This window comes from Artibeus jamaicensis, unplaced genomic scaffold (assembly GCF_021234435.1).
Source record: "Artibeus jamaicensis isolate MK-2021 breed Jamaican fruit bat unplaced genomic scaffold, CSHL_Jam_final contig_3214, whole genome shotgun sequence".
NCBI classification, from domain to species: Eukaryota; Metazoa; Chordata; class Mammalia; order Chiroptera; family Phyllostomidae; genus Artibeus; species Artibeus jamaicensis.
The window spans coordinates 5,837,535-5,843,819 of record NW_026521760.1 but is presented as its reverse complement, the minus strand read 5'-3'; positions in this window follow the sequence as shown (position 1 = coordinate 5,843,819).

Sequence of the window (6,285 nt, the reverse complement as noted above, 5' to 3'; positions counted from 1 at the left end):
ATATACTCTGTGTCAGGGGAGCTTTGGTCAGGTTTTCTCACTTTGATGGGCAGACACTAACACATGATAGGTAATTAGCAAATTTTTTTGGAATTAGTGACTAAATATTAAGACTCAATAACATCACCCATAATCCAAAGAGGAATGTGAGGCCATAAACAATTATACAGAAGGCCTGAGACACTTTCTAATTTGTGTCTTAAATTTTCATGCAAACCTTTTAATATTTTAATATTCAAAATTATTTATACTCAAGCCATGTCTTAATCCAAAGAGAAACTTCAAAACCATGAATTACCTTTTCAAAATAAATAGAATGTAAATTTCAAATTGAGACAAAAGCTAACACAGACCCCTTCAAAGTGAAGATAACATACATAATAGCAATAACTATTGCTTCTTAAGAGTTGCCTTCATGTAGATACTGTGGAAATACCAGTTTGGACTATCCCATTATTTTTATCACAGTAAGCCTATGTTATGGTATCATCCTAATTTCTCGAAATGGGGATCCCGAGGGTTAGAAAAATTAGGTAAGTAGTATCCAAGGCCACACAGCGAACATGGTGTGGATGCTACTGAGTCTGAGTGCTGCGTGTTGTGTTTGCCACTATGCTATGTGGTTTCTCGGCAGGAAGGACAATAGAATAAAAGTTATGTGTGGCAGACTCTAGATATTCACTTACCCGATGCCTATTCTTGCATCTTTTTGAGCTTGCCTTTCTGTAAAATAGAGTCGTAAAGTTAAAAACTGTAACGCCCAGACTGCATTGAAATATGAAGCAGAGGTCTGTCAATGAAATGAAAAATGAGTCAGCCTTTGGCAAGGAGATCTGATTTTCTGGCATACATACTCACGGAGGTCTGTTTTTCTGGGGCAAGTCGTAGTTTCTGTTATCTGGTTCCTAGAATCATAAGTGTTAGGTGACAAGAATGGCATCATTCATGTTTCCTTTGAACAGTGTTTTTCTCTGGCTCTTCTGTAGATTTTACAAACGGTTGCTACTTAAATTAGTAAGAAATGGGTTGTTCTTGTGCCACAGTGGATTCAATACCTGTTACTAGAAATAGGTTGCAATAAGTAACAGAAACTAAAATGTGGGGTTGACTTAATGGAACAAGTGGAGAGATGAAAATTCAGCCTGAGATACTGACGCTGGAAAACTGGCCATATCTCTATATACAATGAAATATTTTGGTCAAATCATCACCTAATGAACTTCATGAAACAAACTTTACACTGACAGAGGCTGTACCACTGGAAAGGGGCATAGCGACCAGGATGTTGGCTAGTGCTGGCTCTAGTATCACTTTTAGGAAAATTCTACAAGAGCTAGAGGAACCCAGGTGAAAAGTACAAATGGAAGGAAATGCCACTTTGGTGAGAGAAGTACTCTCTCCCTGCAGTCTGAGTCTATATTGTCATAGAATGCTAAAATTCAGAGACTTAAAAAGTTAGATAATAAAAACATATTTCTTACTCTAAATAGAAGCCATGGGAAGGGTAGCAAAAGCAGCAACCTTAGCAAGAGGCAAACTGTTGCTAAAGTAAGCCAGACAAATGCAGCCTGTCTGAAGGCAAAAATAAGATGAAGGTTTGGCCTTCCCCCAACTATATTACTTTAAGTCACCCTAAGGCAATGGCCATTCAGTTAAGGGAGGGAGATAGAATGTAACAGCCAGCGTAGGACTCTGACTGGATGCACGTAACGCACTGACGCGCTGGCAGAACCTCACGGTGGCCAAACACCCACTCTGGATCGCACAATCGTGTGATTGCTATTGCCCCACCATGAAAGTTGTGGAATAACTCCTAGGATCCCTCAACACACAACCACAGACAATTGCTTTTGAAAACAGATCTATGGAGAATCTAGGAGGGCAGAGCCAGGGACCACTAAAATGGAATGACAGAGTCAAACACCAGCTGACCCAGAGCTTACTCTGCTACCAGTTCAGGGATTCCCGATCGGCAGGATTTGAAAATTGCTATGGATGTTACTTGTCTTTATTTTCTTAATCCTCTCTTTTCCCAACTGGAAGTTTTCATAACAGTTAATCTGTCTTCTCCAACACTGGGTGAGATTTTGTTTTGAGACAGATAATTTGTCTTTTAGTTAACAAACTGCCAGAGGATCAGGAACTACGGGTGGGCCCATTGTTGAGATTACCTGTCATGAAGATTACACACCTTGAACTCTGAGTTGGCTGCAGTAACTACAAGAGAATTTGAGAATGTCTCCATAGGAAAAGCAGCAGTTACATTCTACTGTTTGGAAGAATAGCATGTAAAAATATTAAGTAGCCAAGCAAGATACAGACTACAGAAAATGTTAGTTTTCCACCAAATAACCATTTTCTTCTTCCTCACTAAGGGAACACCTACTTTTTTTGTGAGTTGGCAATGAACCCAGAAAAAAATAAAAGCACCGTATTGTCTAGTCAATGTGCTTTTCCTTTAATACATTCTGAAACACCTCTGGCAAATGAGAAAAGTTAAAGTGTGCTCAGGATTTCTGGAAAATTTTACTGTTCTTATGTGGTAGATATCTTCAAAGATGGCCATCATAGATTCCTCCCTTTTCTTTATAAGCATGTTCTTTCATAAATCAGGAAGAGAAGTCTCATTCTTCTTCTCATGGGATGGCCTTAGTGACTGGTTTGACAGATAGGATAGAGCAGAAGTGACACATCAGAATTTTTCAAACTGGGTCATGTGAAATCTCTTAGTGGCAGAACATTCAGTGATGACAAACTGGAGTAATGTAGGAAATAGAAACTGGTCCTAATGAACTGATATACCAGGTTACGGATTTCCCAGGCAGAATGTTGAAAGTGTCTATTGTTTTCTGTTAGATGTATAGGATAAGATACAAATAGAGAAAGAAGGAGCTTTTTTAAAAAAAAAATCAGTTTTACAGAAGAATTTAGAAGAAAAAGAAGAGTTAAGACTTACTGGATTCAAAAACAGAACTATTTATCATCTTTGGTCTTCCCAGGCAGCAACAGGTTTCTCAAAACAAGAAATGGCCTGAGGACAAAACTTACCCAGAGTATTCCCAGTAACATGCAACAGGAGCGTAAAGTTCTATGGTGACCCTTTCTCACACCTCAGAAACAGTGACAGCTGGGTTTCAACCAGACAACAAAGGTTTCTGCAAACGTCAGAGTGACATGCAGAGTGACACACAAACATAACTAGCAAACAGGGCTCCAAAGAACCTTAAGGATGTAATCCCACATCATCAAGACTCTCAGCCCAAAGTAGAGAGGAACCTCTCTGACGGGAAAAAAAATTGTGGGGTGGCTTTTATCTAATGAAGTGAAACCCACCCAGTAAGACTGGACTAAAAGGGACAGAGACAGTTCGAAATAAAAAAGAATCCTGGACAACTCCAAGCTTCTGAAGGCAGAGAGTAGGCTGAGAAGCTACACAGCAGCAAATACAGGCCATTTTTAAATGAAAAGAAGTTTTAGAACACAGAGTGAGAAACTAGGGGGCAGAGGAAAGTGGCACAGAAAATTATTCGTAGGGGGCAGAACTCAGCTCTAGTCAGAAACTGGTGACATGTGCTCAGCTGGACCTCAGACCTCCTGTGGATGAGTGATCATGATGTGCTTCCTCTGAAACACAACCCCTTTTACATTGGAGGTGGTTTTTTGTTTTTTGTTTGCAAATCTTATACTCTTATATCACCACTATAATCTTGATTGTTTATGAAGTTTATTGAGCAGGTACATTTTCTCTTGGGTCAAAAATCTTCCATTAGAGAGAAATCCATGCTTGAGAAACTGCACCTAAAAAGGTGGATCCTCATCTTCCCTTGAACCTGATTTAAATGATGAATCCTAGACTTTAAACCACAGCTATAATGAAATACAATTTGACGTATATTGCAAAGAGGTTAGTCTATTTTCCATGGGGAAGGGGCAGGCATATTGGTAGCCAGAGAGCAGCAGACTGTGGTAGTCTCCCAGAATGGCCAGTATTGATTCCTTGCTTATCACATGACACAGTGGGCTCTAATGTCCTTCCCTTCAGTCTGAGTACACTTTAGTTATTTTCTTGACCGCTGGAATGTGAGGAGCAATATTCTCAAATATCTAAGACCAGGTCATGAAAAGCCTTCCTGCTTTCATTTTTAGCACTGACTCTTGGGGCGCTCCCTCTCAGAACCCAGCTGCCACTGGGTCATGTGAAATCTCTTAGTGGCAGAACATTCAGTGATGACAAACTGGAGTAACGTAGGAAATAGAAACTGGTTCTAATGAACTGATGTACCAGGTTACGGATTTCCCAGGCAGAATGTATGAGAAGCCAAAGCCGCAGGCAGGCATTTCATCTCAGTTCCCAGGCAACAGCCAGCATCCACTCAGCCACAGAGTGAGTCACCTTGGACTCTGAGCCCAGTCAGACCTGCAGAAGCCTCCAGCCCTGACACAGTCTGACTGCAATCACACGAGATCCCCAGTAAGGACAGCCAGCTGAGCCTAGTCAGTCAATACATGACCATTATGTGATGATAGTGAAGTGTTCTAAGCGACGAAATTTTGAGGAGTTTTGATATAAATAAATAGATGGCAAGAACACGTGTGTTCAGAAATATTTTTCTTCTGGTCCTTTCCTTCTTTTTCAAACAAAGGCATGAGGCCTATAGCTGGAACAATCATCTTGAGATCTTGAAGGAAATTATCAAGACATTTTTGGGGACTTTGACCCTGAATTCCTTAAACTACCAAAGAAGCTAGCAATCGCAAACTTGCTAACTTCAAGATATTAGAAAATATAATATCCTATTTTTGTTCCTGGTCACACACAGCCATGTAACCAGATACTGCAGGGATGAGGGAAATGTACAAAATAATACCATAACGTGTGTACTTCAGTAAACAGAAGATGCTGGTTCAGCTTCAAGTTTTGTGGAAAAAGAAAAAAAATTAGTCATACAATTATAAAATTGTCAGGGTATATAAAATAACAATCATATTAGCTGTTCGATGGGAAGACAAATATTTCTTATACCAAACTGAAGTAAACACATACTTCATAGATATGTATTTAAAAAGATAAAGTATGATGCAGTATCATTTACCCACTGTTAACAAATATAAACTTATTGTTCACAGTTACATATTTTATAGCATCTTGTCAGCAAAGGCATATGCCAGATAGTCCAAAGCAATTTCACAAAATCAAAAACCATGAATCTGTTTTACAGCTGTTGGTAGTCTGAATTAATCAAAGAATAAAATACAGAATGCAGAGGAATTGGTGGCCAATGATTGCTACTACCAATCTTTTTAAAGGCATCGCAATAGCTAGTAAGCTTTTGATAAATCAGATAAAACCCAGTAGTGTAAATATTGCATTTAATTAAAGATGGCCTTAAATGCTGTTAAAAACATGGTTAGCATCCTTTTATGGAACCAGGAAAGCCTAATTAGAATATTGCCTGGATGGAGAACTCTAATTTAATCTGGAGATTGGCTGAGATAGTAGCCAAGTAACAAAGTAAAGATTTTCTAACAGAACTTTTATGTTCATTTTATAAAATCAGAGATGCTAATGGTTTAGCCCAGAGTATACATCTAGTAATTTTAACTTGGAAAACATTCCAAATGCCCTCTTTGACTGTGTGTATATATGAACATGGTGTTGATTTGGATATGTGAGGTGAAGAAGATACTAAGGAAGATTCATGACTTCAGGCTTGTATACTTCAATGCCTATTGACACCCATCACTAAGATTGGGAACATAGAACAAACGAGGCCTACTTTGTGTGAAAATGATCTTTAACTTGAGGGGTCAATGGACTCTCCATGTGGGTGTGAGAAGCATATATAGGAAGTATACATGGCAATTTGATAATATAGGTCTTGTCAGAGAAAATGTAAGGAAATACACACATGAGTAATCTGCTGAGCAAAATGGCCTTCCCATACCATTCCCTTTGGCTTATTTCCTACTTTAAGATTCCTTATCCATCTATTTTTTAAAGCATTTACTTTAGAAAACTTGTATTTGTAGATTCTCCTTGTTCCTTTGAGATGTAAATTTTTTCAAAACAACTCTCCACAGTTTTACAATCCAGGAATGTCTTTCTTGGGGACCTGAATGCCAACTGTTGGAAGCATAAATAAATTTCAAGGGAGACTGTACCTATTTCTCCCAGTTTTAATGGGAGAATAAGAGCCTAACTTTAAAGGAGCCACATTGCAAAACTATCTCCTATCATGAAGACGTGGGTTTAATTTTTCTTTGGATAAAGCCAGTTAGAAAACA